Genomic DNA, 13,079 nt, shown 5'->3' with positions numbered 1-13,079 from the left:
CTTGCCCTTTGAGCTGGCAAAGATTACCTCGAGACAGAGCGGACCTCTATGGCGTTGTTTTCTGTGAACTGCACCTGCACTCTTCTAGGGACACTCGAGGAGCTTCTGTTCATGGGCAGTGGCCATTTTGTTCCCTTACATGCTGTAGCCTGTTGTAAAGGATCCAAATACTCCCTCCTCTCTAGTGACTTACTTTTACTCTCTCTCACCGCTGTCTTTTGCCTGCTTTTTCTTCCAGATAGCTCTTGATCCCGTTGGCTGTTTTTGTGGGGAGTGCAGGTCTCAAAAGACAGGCTTTGTACACTGACCAGGCAGATAAGAAAAACCATCTCAACAAGGAAAGGACAGCAATGTGAGCTCAACCCTTATTAGCCGTCAGAAACTCTACACTAGAGAGAGCCCTTGAAGGTATCCCAGATGTGGAAAAAGCTTCTCAGTTTCCATTCAGTTACAGGATTCAGATGGGTAGCAAACTGTGCTTCGATAGTAGTGGTGTTTATGGAGCTACTTGCTTTATTCCAAAGTAATAGTTCTACACTGAAGGTACATGGCTGCTCTGCGTGCACTGACAAACAGCTACACATTCATTTGTAATATGGCTTGGTCAGACATGCACTCATGGGTTTTCTTAAGATAAAATCAACCCATATTGCTTCTCATTGAAGAGGTAAATAATTAGTCTTTGCTCAATTGTCTTTGGTATCTTTCATTCTCCTTTTTGTTTGTGGGGTTTTTTTTGGGGGGGGGGAGGTTTTTGGCTTTTTCTTTCAGGATTTCTTCAACATTGTTAAATCCCTTAGCATAACTGGGAACCTACTTCCACAGCTGGGAGGGTAAGATCACAGAAATCTTTCATGGTCTCTCAGAGGAACTCCCAGGTTGCTGGTAGGAGTCTATAAGCAAGGAGAAGGCTTGATGCCAGTACCATCCCCTCCTGCATGTGCAGCTCTAACCGTCAAATTTTTCACAACCATGGGGGAAGGTGTTTGATTCTTAGGTCCAAGTGTGCTGCCCAGGCAGCTGTTTCCCACCTCCTCAGAGGAGACATGGTGGGCTGGAAGGAAGGCTGGTTCTGGTCTTCAGGCTGCCAGCTGGACCCCTCTGGTGTCATGTTTACATATGGACAAAGTACAACTCCTGTATGTTCTCTTCTGATGGTTTATTTCTGAGTATGAAAAAGAACAGGAAGAACAACTCCTAAGTCTGGAGGTGCACAGGTCTCCCTACTTCTCATGGGATCTGAAATAAAAAAATCTTTACTCCTTCGTATCATTCCTTGCGACAAAGGTGAGAAGTTTCCTATGAATTTAAAGGCATGATATGCAAGAGAGTTGCTTCATCTTGTTTCAGTTAATAGCATGCATATACTACACTTATGAAAACATAGCCTTTTATTGATTTAATCTTCTGGCAGATCAGTATTTATGTTGTGGCTAAAACTGTCTGCCAGAAAGGACTGTTCCTCATTGCTGTCCTGAATCTGGCTTCAACAGTAACATATTCACTTACATCTTCCTTAGGCCAGTAAAGAGCAGAATCATTTAATCATTTTCTTTCCAGTAACTCAGGCCTTTTCCCCTCTCTGAACCTTTGTCTTATAATAACTGAACCATGGGTCATCATTATTTTTCTTTCAGCCTTTTCTAGGTATAACACTGGCTCTATACCCTTTGACAACACCTTCTTTTCCTCCTCTTTCTCTCTTTTGTTATTCCATAACTAACTTTCTGGTCTAGACATAAAATCCTGTGGTTTATTTACTCAAAAGAATTTTTTCTTCCACCTCTTTTGATAAATCCCATACAAGTAAATCAAAATTAATCTGTAAAATGGTGGTTTAAAAATAATGTAGTCAGAGTTTTCTGCAGGGTCAACAGCAGCAGAAACTTCTAAGACAGTACACTTAAAACAGGTTACCACAATGTTTGAATGTTTGTTCCAGGGCTCTTTGAAGGACTTGAACAAAACTTGCTGCTAGTCCATCTGACAGTAGGTGACAAGCAGGCAGTGGACTGCTGAATTTCTTTGAAGAATAGTTGGAAGTTTCTCAGAAGGTAATGGACAGTCGCTGGCAGAGGCAACATTTTAAACCTCAGCCTTATTGAAGTTCAAGGCATAATTCCCATTGGCCAAAATTTTACCCAGGGTATACAAGCAGGCCATAGGCAAAAAAGCATACTCTCTACAACATCACTTCATAGAAGAGTTGCTTGGTTTTGTGTTTGGGTTTTTGTAATAAAATCTTTATAGTCAAATAATAAAGACAGTGTTTTACATGTACAGGAGTAATTTCTTCACTCACAAACTTACAGTTTTAGGGACAGAAGGGACTAATACACTATCATCTAATCTGACACATGCCAGAGACATTTATCCAGCTGTTTCAGTAATGAGTCCAATAACTTGTGTGTAGTTAAAATAATGTATCATCCAGTAAGGCATCTGATCTTGATTTGAGTACTTAAAAAATGTGCCAAAGCCAGCATATTTTTGTACTTCATTCTTATATTTGTTAAAAAAACAGGTCTCATTTCTTGTTTGAATTCGTCTGCGTCTAGCTTAACGTTGTGAGCTGTTGGCCTGTTTTTCTCTGCCATACTAAAGACCCCGTAAGCACTGGGCACTTCTCCTAAGGTATTGACAAATGGTAAGTTAGACACCCCTTGGTTTCCTCTTTGATATGGTGAAGAGACTGAGCTATTGATATGTTAGTCTCACTGCCTTTGAGATGCGTGAGCTGCCTCATGTCATGTTCTCTTCTCAGTCCAGTTTTCATCCCATGGCTGTGTACAGAAACAACCGGGCAGCACAGAGTCCCTGTGCTTTGCCAATGCCATCTTTGGTGTCTATGCCTTCCCCAGCTGCGACTGGGCCTCCCGTCCGACCCGTAAGATGTGCTCTCTAGAGTCATTTAATTTTGGCTTGTATTCACAGCTTTTTGGGGGGGAATTCCTTCATATAACTGAGCCCAGCATTCTCTGCATGTTCCCATTTCCTTATGTGAACAATCTGCAACTTTTTCCGAGAGAAGGATTCTACATAGCAGCAGGTTCTGGAAAGCTCTTTCACCCAGCTATAAATTTGAAGAGATTTTATCTTTCTCTGGAAAAAAAACTTTGAAAACAGCTGTTCTCTCCATTTGAAAGAAAAGAGCATAGATAAGCCATCTATGAAACTGCGTAAGTGTGGAAAGTTGAAATAATATTTCCAGACATTAATAAACAAATCACTCATTTGTACTGTGCTTGGTGTGAAGTTCTGTGAGGGATGAGGAGGTTGTTATTTCATTCAGACCTCCAAAAATACTGCCATTGGCTTATACAATGTAAGAGGACATCCCTGCAGTAGCCTTCCTCTGTATTGCAACTGAAGACTACTTGAGGCTGACCTTGGATTCTGGTCCATTTAGAGGACCTTTACATACCTTAATCTGTCCAAATTCCTGAAACACCCTCCAAGCCACCTCCTCTTTGCAAGTCCTGTTGTGCAATCTCCTTCTTCACTCTGTGAGTCTCCTCGTAGGAATTTCTGAACAAGTTTGTCTTCATTTTTACCAACAAGTGATGCTCTTTGTGATCCCCTGTGGAGCTGTGAAGCTCAGGGTAAGTACTTGCTAGAGAAATACAGGCATCCCTGGAGCAAAGGACATTGGGAAGAGGGCCAAGCAACTCAGATGTGATGCATTTATTATTACGGGGCTGTAGGAAAAGCCCTCTTTCCTTTACCCACCCCAATTTTCTTTTTCATTAGCCTCCTGATGCTAACCTCTGAATAACTTCTAAAGTAAACAGCCCATAAATATTGCACAAGTCTCCAATACTAAAAGCTGATAAAGTTTATAGCACTTATAAAATAAATAGAAGGAAATGCTTTTCAGTTTCCTATTTATAGGTCTCAAGAGGGATCTCAGGTATGATTTATCACTTCAATTTTAACTGTATTAGTCTCCCCCTATCACATACACACAACTCTTTTCCTTGGTCATTCTTTTTTTCTCACACACAGTTGCTTCCTCTTTTCCCTGTAGATGTGCTCACACCCACACAGCCATTTGCCCTCCACATCCTTTGCTAACAGGCAGGAGACTGTGTGCTCTTTTACAGAGCGTTGAGTGCCATCAGTTTTCACCAGAGTCAGCAGGCGTTGAGGGTTCTCAGCATTTAGCAAAGGGCTCTCAACCACACGTAATCCAAAGGAAAAACTACTTTTTTGAAGTCAATGTGGCACAAGGCCAAAGAAGGATTAAAAAAGAGGGAGGCAACATTTTGGACGTGGGTGGATCATTAAAGCACAGAGAGTATAGTTAACATAGGGTATGTTTCTTTTTAGGGCATTCCTATATGCTTTCCAAGTGTTAATGTTTCTAAATATGTGGTATTCATCCTCAATTGCTAGTGCACTGCACTTGAGCAGATAAATGGACGGTGGCTAATAATACCCTTCTTCTTGAAGCAAATGAATATCATTTCTTCTATTTTATAGTAGGGGAGGCACACTTAGGGCCACATATCATGTGTCTAAATTAGCATTTTATTTTGGCACAAAGATGCACTTCTGAAGTAAATCTCCTGGTTGTCCCCATTTAGTTTGTTTCCCATTTAAATGGAAACACTTGTTTCAGAAATGTACCTGCTAATGGGCATTCAGCCCATGAAGCCAGACTACAGCTAGACCAACTTAAACTGCCCAAAACACGTAAATGGGGACATCAGATCCTCAGTGCCAGCTGTTTGGCTTTAGAGCTCCATTCCTATTACACTGCAGCATTTGCTAACATGGCAAGGCACAGCACCACCACAGCTTTGACACCACTGCATACTAACTGCATTTTCCTGTCCTGGTTCTGTATTAAAAAACAAACAAACAAAAATGCCTTTCATGATTGTGATTGAAATAATATCTTTATGTTTGAAATTCCCAGATACTGTACTTCAGGGTTTTCCTCCCCAAGCGCTCTGATTGATACTAGAACATGAAGAACGGTGAAAGAGAGACCGCCAAAAACAGGAGCCCACAGAGCTGGAGTCTAACTTGCTCCAAGGAAATAAGGGAATTAAAACTGCTGCTTCTGATACTGCTTATGTTAAGCTGCCCACCTCCTCATCCCAGGAAGGAAACTGCGGTTTAGATGACATGAACCTGCTTGCTAGAAGGACCCACACTGGATGGTGTAGGTGAGGGGGAACGGATAATGGAAGAAAGGTTCAACAGAGGAGGAAAAGAAAATGACAGCTGCAAACGTCTGGGTGCAGGGAAAGGGGAATTCTTCAAAAGACACAGAAAAAACTGATGTGGGGTGAAGAGGACTCTGCAGACACACAGAGTTTCTCTTCCCATGTGTCAAGAAGTGGCATTTCTGTTTGGAATTTGTAAGGCCCTTCTTACAGCTTCTTCATATATCCTCTGATACCAGTCTCTGCACATGAAAGGCAACTGACATAACTTTACTCTCAGTGAATCATGCTCAATTGCTTTGGCTTCAGTGCCGAGGGTCTGCGTTGCTGATCCTCCCTGTTACGAAATATTGCCTTGTCAGCACTGCCATTCTCCAGGGCCTGTCCCCTTCCTTCTCCAGTCCCCATCGCTCTGGCTAGGGCTATGCTGTTCTTGATGCATGAGCTCTCCCCTCAGCCACATCTGATCAAACTATCACCCTTTTGTTATTCAGCCTATTAGGTAGCATGAATAAACCTTTCATCATTTACTGCTTTATACCCCACTGACCATGCTGTTGTCTCCTATTGACAGCAACTACAGCTGCACATTTTTATCTGCTCGGGCCAAAGGCAACTAGTCAATTAATATCAACTCAATTCCCTTCCACTTCAAAGCTTACTCAAACTCTGTGGTCCCAGAGAACTATTTCTGGACACAAAAAGTCATATTCTTTTTGTGGTTTAATTAATCTTTAATCTTATTTGACAAATTTGACCTGCTGGATAATACTGAGATATATTCATTACCTTCAGGAAATATTAAAGCTGTAAGAAGGCACCTGTAACTTCAGCGGACTTACACTTCCACCATTTAAATCACCCTGTTGTCATCTTGAGACTGTTAAGCATGGGGTTTGTTTCAGCTGAGTTTAGCCACCTAAAAACCGGGTATATAAGCATGAGTTCAGGCTCCCTCTATAACCAGTGGGGAGATACAAGTAACTACACATGATATTGCTTCCAGCTGTTAGAGATACCTCTCAGGATGAGATGAATGCTGCTTAGGTTAAGAAGCTCGTTTGTCCATGTGGCCTATATCGTTAATGAAACAGGAGGGCTCCTGCAGAAGGGTGATTCAAAGCCATATTTTGCTGCTTTGGGATGCAGGAAGAGGCTGGAGAATGCATCGAGAAGGCCAGTCTGTAGTCTCAGGTCTGGCACGCAGCTAGCTTTCTGTGCAAATGCTTCTCTTGCTAAAAGATCCTGTTGAGCATCAGAAGGGTAGTGTGTTTTGGTTGTTGTCCAGCATCTGGTGCATGAGTTATTGAGGATTTTCATGGCAATAAGGGAATTCCCGAGCTTCTTAGACAGTAGCTGCTGGGCGATTCTTCCATTCCCAACCTTGCTGTCCATGGCTCACCCTCTGTCTTTGCAAGGCTTTTCTACAGCGCATACAGTCCTACAGCAGCAAAGAGGTTAATGAAAAAGCCACTTAATACAGTCTGCCTAGGATAACAGCAGACTCGGATGTTGAACTGCCTGGCAGATACTGCAAGGCCAAGTGCAAATGAATATAGGAGCAAAGCAGAAGATGTGCTTGCTCGCGGAGGGAAATGAACAGGGCCTGGAGATGGTTGGGGGAAGCAGCCTGACAGACAGGCATCAAAAGCCAGGTGGATTTATTAGCCTGCCAAGAAGCGATAGGAGGAGGGCAATGTGGTGAAAGCAATATGTAAAACATAAATGTCAGTAAGAAACATGAGCTATGGAGCTCTGTGAATAGCCTCTAAAGACCAAGCCTGATGTGCCAAAGAGCCTTTATTTCCAGAGGTCAGTCTTGTTGCCTGTCACTGAGTAGGGAGGATGGAGTGAGCTTTCCAAGTCCAGAAAATGACATGGTTCCTACCCAGCCATTTTATTCTGTGCATCCTTAGGGTGACTCATGCCTCTTGATGACCGTATCTCTGGCCACAAAGAACTGCAAGCATTACAGAAGAGCCCAGTCAAGATGATAACTCCTTTGGTCCTGCAGAGGAGATTGCTGAAGATCACAACAAACAGAATTTCCCTTCCCAAAGCCTGACAATTTGGGAACACGAGACCAAGCGCTAATGTAGGGCTTAAACCCTCCCTGGTTTCTCTCCTGGAAGAATGGGCTTTTGCAAGCTCAGTAATCTTCCTTTAGCCCCCTTGCTCCAAAAGCTGAAAGATACTTTCTTACTCTGGCTTCAGAATAGATAGGAAGAGCAGGCCACTGAGCCCTGTACCTTCCTTACTGTGCCTCAGCACAGGACTAGTGCAGCTTCTCTGCAGGAAGAAATATCAGCATGGAGACTGCTCCACGCTCTATTCAGCCTCTCCACTGAGATTGCCAATGAGAGTGAATGCAACTAGCTCCAAAAGAGCTGTGGTTTTAGTGGTATGGGCACCTGTCCACTAGGAAGTGCGCTGAAACCTCCGACGCATTTCATAGGTCCCGCCAGAGACCCATCAAACACTAATAACATTCAATGACTGCTAACCAAGGCTGATTTTGGACCAGATGCTTGGAAGTGAAATACTACCTATCCCACCACCGGTCCCTGCCATAAGTCAATTATACATTGTAGTATTTGAAACCAATAAAACAGAGCTTTTTATTATATGCCATGGCTTTCTTTGGAAGGTATTACAACCACAGTTGAGTTTGGAAACTTCACACATAGCTTATTTTATTTTCTTTAATGACTTTATATATATATATCTTGTTACCAACCCTTTTATCCACATGATGTTATTATTTTTTTAAAATTGCAAAGAATATTTTGTTTCCGTCTATTTCTGTTCGGCAATGAACTATATAATCTTATTCTTTATTTAGATGCATTTGTTCACTATTCAGACAGCATTAGTACTGCCCACAATTAGAAGTCAGTCTAATTCAAACGCCATCGCTTACCACACTCCAACCCACACAGTGCGGTGGCAGAGACATTGAAGCATCTTTGGAGAGAACCTAACGCCAGAGTCTGAACCGTGGTTTGGACCCATGCAGAGAGCTGTAATAACTCTAATGGTGTCTAGTCACTTTGGTGGGCAATCAAATGCCACCAGATGCAAATGTAAGCCACATGTCTTACATATGAGCTATGGGCTAACAGTGTTTTGTATTGATTTGGACTAATCCAAATGTTAGTTTCATGTGAGGACAACCTGCTGCTGGGTTCAGCTGGCTTTGAAAAAGGCCCTTAGGTGAACAAACCAGATCTTGACTGGAGCTTAGGTAGCTCTGTATGGTGAATAACTGTATAACACTGATGTTTCCCAGAGAGAGATCACCTGTCAGCACCCCATTAACTCCACAAAGAAGGAAAATTTTGAGCAAAGAGACAAAAACCCTGTTGTTTTAATTTCATCTGAATTTATAAAACAGGGTGCATCCACAATTTCAATGCTACAGTGGAAAAGAATAACAATCCCTAAGAGTGAGGAAGAGCAAAAATAAGAGTTGTAATTTTTATTACAAGAGTGATGGGGGGGGTGATAATTAAGTATAAAGTATCATGTGAAAGCACACTAAATGAAGAGAGAGATCCTGTCTGCCCCCCACCCATGTTAAAAAAATAAAATAAAATCAAGGGAAGCCGTTTTAAAAAAAATGCAGTCCTGACAAGGACAGGGAATTGTTGCTCTGTGGCAAGATGGGAAACAATTCCCACCTCACACTCTTTGGTCCTTCCTTTCTCCTGACTCTCTCACCTCCCTCCCCCCTTCGCCTTCCCATTCAGCAGCCTCCGGCCTGCCATCCCTCAGAGATGAGCTGCTGCTCTCCTCTCATCCTTTGCTGCCTTTTTGACTTTAAGCAGTTCCCTAGCAACAGCTGTTTTCAGCTGAGAGGAACAGCCGTGGACATTTTGCAGGCACAGCGGTGGGCAGGGCTCGGCCTCGGCTCGCGGGTGATGGCTGACCCCAGGACTGAGTGGGACATGGCGCAGCTCCAGGGCAACAATTTCTGCACCGATCTCTGCTTACAGCCTGAGTCAGGGGGGCTGCACCTAACTCTTACGCTCCCCCCGTTCTTTGTGTTGGTTAGCAAAAGGTTGCTCATTCTGCTTCATTGGAAACACTTACTTCCCCTGACCAAACGCTGGGCCTCGCCCGACAGAAAAGCCTCTCAGACATCATCAGGGTGGCAATCCTATGGTAGGGACATAGGTATTCAGACATGGCACGAGGGTCCCCATTCTTCTGGCTAAAAATAAGAGCTTTGATTTCTATGGGCCGAATGCTTTCCGGCTGACCCCCTTGCTGTCCAGCCCACCTCGCTACTGGAGGCTGTTATCTCCGGAGCAGAACAGGGAAACGTGTGCTCACACCTCAGCTGCTGCACTTCACAGCGGCACGTGTTAGCTGGAGCCATCGTGGGCTGCGTGCAGGGACAGCCAAGGACCCAGGCATGCATCCCCTTCCACCCGCTCTGCTTCTGCGGCAGCGACGCTTTGGCAGATGGGAGGATGGGCAGCTGAGGGCAGCAGCATCACTGCAGTAGAGTTACCGGAGCTCAGCTAAAAGAGTGCTAACTTATAATTATTACTGATGTTGTTGTTACTATTATTATTATTGTTATTATATTCCCTATTTAATTTGCCCCAAAGAAACCAAACCTGTGTTACTTTATATAGCAGTCATTCACTCATCGCCCACAAATGTCTCCCATCGTAAGTGCTGAAGTTACTCTGGAAAATATGATGCAAGTTTTTAAGCCATTTGGTAGAGCTTTTGAAAATTGGACCCCAAGTCATGACACTGCAATAATTTAGTTAGTCTAGAATAGACTAGTACACTAGTCAAATTTGTCAAGTGGGCACGTACTCACATAAACCTATAATGCCAAGTGATAAAAGCATCTGACAAGACCCCACAGTATAGTTATTCCAGTTGAAAACAGAAGAAGAAAAAAGACAAGGTTTTCTCCATTATCCAACAAAACAAGTGGACAACGTTTTTTATTGGGTGGCCACTGGTGTTTGAATTCTGTGATAGTATCTTGGTCATAGGTTTTTTTCCTCCTGTTTATTTCCAAGCTTCCCAACTATCATGTTGAATAAAGGTGCAGAACTGTCTTGCATGGTGGAAATTATATGTCTGGATGTGCTGTGAATCTGACCTCACTCTCAGTCTTGCCTTTTTTCAGAGTGGTGTTTTGTCTGTGCTTTGCTCATCCCTGTATGGACAAGGGCTTGGCAGCCCTGCCAGCTGGTGTACCTTATGTATGAGACACATCAGTTACCCACTGTTTCACCCCACCTCCCGCCACCTGGCACAGTGTCTGCATCTTCTACCTTGCCTGTTCAGCACTCCTAGCAGTGTCCCCCTCTGGCACCCTGCGTGTCTGCTAGCCAGCTGTGTCCAGGGTTAGGGGTCCCACAGCAGGAGAGAGGTTGCAGCCCTGCACAGCTGCTACGGAGTATGTGTCTTCTAAGGGGGTCCCACAGTCACATGTGCCCCATGAACGCATGTTTTTGGTAGGAGTAGACCTTCCCCTGCCAATTCCCATGTGACTCGACATACTACAGTGACTTAAGACTGCTGTAAGGTAGAGAGCAGTATTAGGGTGAAGCCTCGTAAAGGATAACTAGGTGCCTTGGCTCTCCTAGCCTGGAGAGGCCCAATCTGTACCCTGGCTGTGCTGTCCTCTACATCAACAGCAATCATCCTTTGCACTTGTATCCCCTTCTCCTTCCTCTACCATTTCCACTTTCCTAGCTCTGCCCCTGTGCCTCCATCCCTATGACAGAAGTCTCTGCTGCCTGGAGGAGCTGTTGTGCAGAGCAGCATAGGATGTGGATGGATGATAGATGGGACGGAGGAAGTACATGTGGGCAGAAGGCTGCTCGGCTAGAGAGAAGGGATTGTGGGGTTTAGGGAAGGGGGCAAGTTGGAAATAGAGCCCATGTACTCCAGGGAGTAAGGAAGGAGTAAAGGGCATCAGGGGGAGAAGAGGCAAGAGAACTGGAGGAAAGGTGACAGACCCCATCACCTATCTGTAGTCTCTTATACATCTGAAAATCCCACTGCCATCCTCTCTTGCCCACACTCCTCCTGAAAGCTACTATCCTTGCCATCACACTGATGCCACTCAAAGTACCACTGATCCTTCCCACACTCCCCCACTTTTCAGCCTTTGGAACCACCTTCCTTGCCCTTTTCCACTGTTGCAGAAACTCACTTTTCTTACCCCAAACGTGCCGGCAGCAGGAAAATTCTCTGAGGCTGAAAACCCTTGAGCTGCCAGGGCTGTGACCTGATGCCTGGGAATTTATCTCCCAGGCACCTTCACACCAGCCTCACAGGAGCTGAGCTGTGCCTGCTCTCACACCTCGGTGAGTTGCAAATGGCATCTCCTTCTCTGGTCCTACCCCCACCCCCAGCTGAGAGACCTCTCTGCTGGGGTGAAAACATGCCCACTTCCTACAGCCACACATTTTTGCCTTTTGTGTCCTTTCCAAACCTCAATTTTTTTTCCGGTCCCTGCTCTTCTGCACGTCTCTGCTCCTTTCACTCTTTACACATCTCCTTCTTTTTGGCAATATTCGGTTTTTGTCTTATCTCCAGTCCTAAGTTTGTCTCTTTGTCAATCACTGGGGCTTAGCAGCAAACTAGTTAATTCTGACTAAGTGCCCTCATTAGACTTAAAATGAGATTAATGGTAGAGTACAGGAGTTTGCACTTCTCAGGCACTGCTTTAAGCTATCCATTGTCTCAGGCAGAGACCACTGCTTTAGTTATACCAGCTCATATTTGATAGGTTCTCTCCCAAATCAGAGGCAAATTCTTTTGTTTTCAAAGGAATGCTTATATACTTAGAACTTGAATATGCCATTTGGGCCACATAAACGTATGTTGGCCAGATGTTTAATACCCCTGTTTCAATGTGTTTTGCTGACAATAAAAGAATAATGAATGTTCCTGCAGGACAGTTTGATGTAGATTAGGATACAACAAATGCATTTTGACATTTGAGTGTGTAAGAACAGCAGAGACAAACAAAAAATGAATGAAATGTAAATTCTGTTCTTATTTTTCCTCTGTGAACGTGACATTTTATCCATAGGTCTGAGTATAACATACATTATGAGTTGACCAGCAATATACTGTAAAAACAAGACAAACAAACACCCCAAGCCCAGTCACAATGAATGCCACATAAATCATCCCACATAATGGGTCTATGGAATTTGCCCCTCCTGGCTATACTCAGTGGGTATCATCAGCTGCATTCCAGCAAGACTGAATTTGGTCAAGTAAGTAACAATCTGGAGTGTTTATGTGTTCCACCTATTGAAATGATGAGCATTAAAAAATACTGACACTACAAGGGATCAAATTCTGCTGTAATTTATATATCTTTAAATCCTACAGGAGTTACTGGGTGTGCTTTGGTGTAACTGAAAGCAGCATTAGGCGTACGATTTATGGAAGCAGTTTAGTACAGCGATAAGCCTATCGGAGATTAACACACACACAGTTTCTGCATTTTGTAAACTGCCATCAATCCCCAGTACTGCCACCAGAGAAGATAATATCTTCTCGTCTACAATAAAATATACTCTTTCTAAATTTGGTACCAGAAATGTTTATTCCTTGCACAGCTCAACCATATGAATAAAGAACTCAGAATGACTAGATCAATTCCAACACAAATCTGTTGGTATGCAGCGTATTTTATGTCATATGGAGCACTTCAAGTTACATGCTCAAATATGACACCCACCAATGTATTGGGAACTTGGAGTATGAAATCCTGATTCTGCTAAAATCATGGTCTAGTTGTGCTAGTGCTTCCTATAGAGTTTGTCTCTGGGCAAGCCTCAGTTATATCAGTGCTGGAATCCTTTCACAGGCCATGGACTACAGATGAAACTGGTGGGTGGACATGGACGT

At 43.6% G+C, this 13,079-nt stretch overlaps 1 long non-coding RNA gene across 1 annotated transcript; it reads left to right on the top strand.

Moving 5' to 3' along the window:
* Nucleotides 1-1,983: 1,983 nt before the first annotated feature.
* LOC140660800 (uncharacterized) lies at nt 1,984-7,776 on the top strand. Its single transcript, XR_012045485.1, has 3 exons — nt 1,984-2,054; nt 2,525-2,647; nt 4,922-7,776. It is a non-coding gene; the product is annotated as an uncharacterized lncRNA (long non-coding RNA).
* The last annotated feature ends 5,303 nt before the right edge of the window (nt 7,777-13,079 follow it).

This window comes from Ciconia boyciana, chromosome 1 (assembly GCF_034638445.1).
Source record: "Ciconia boyciana chromosome 1, ASM3463844v1, whole genome shotgun sequence".
NCBI lineage: Eukaryota > Metazoa > Chordata > Aves > Ciconiiformes > Ciconiidae > Ciconia > Ciconia boyciana.
Note: the sequence above shows the minus strand (reverse complement) of the source record. Positions and strands in the feature narration are given on the sequence as shown.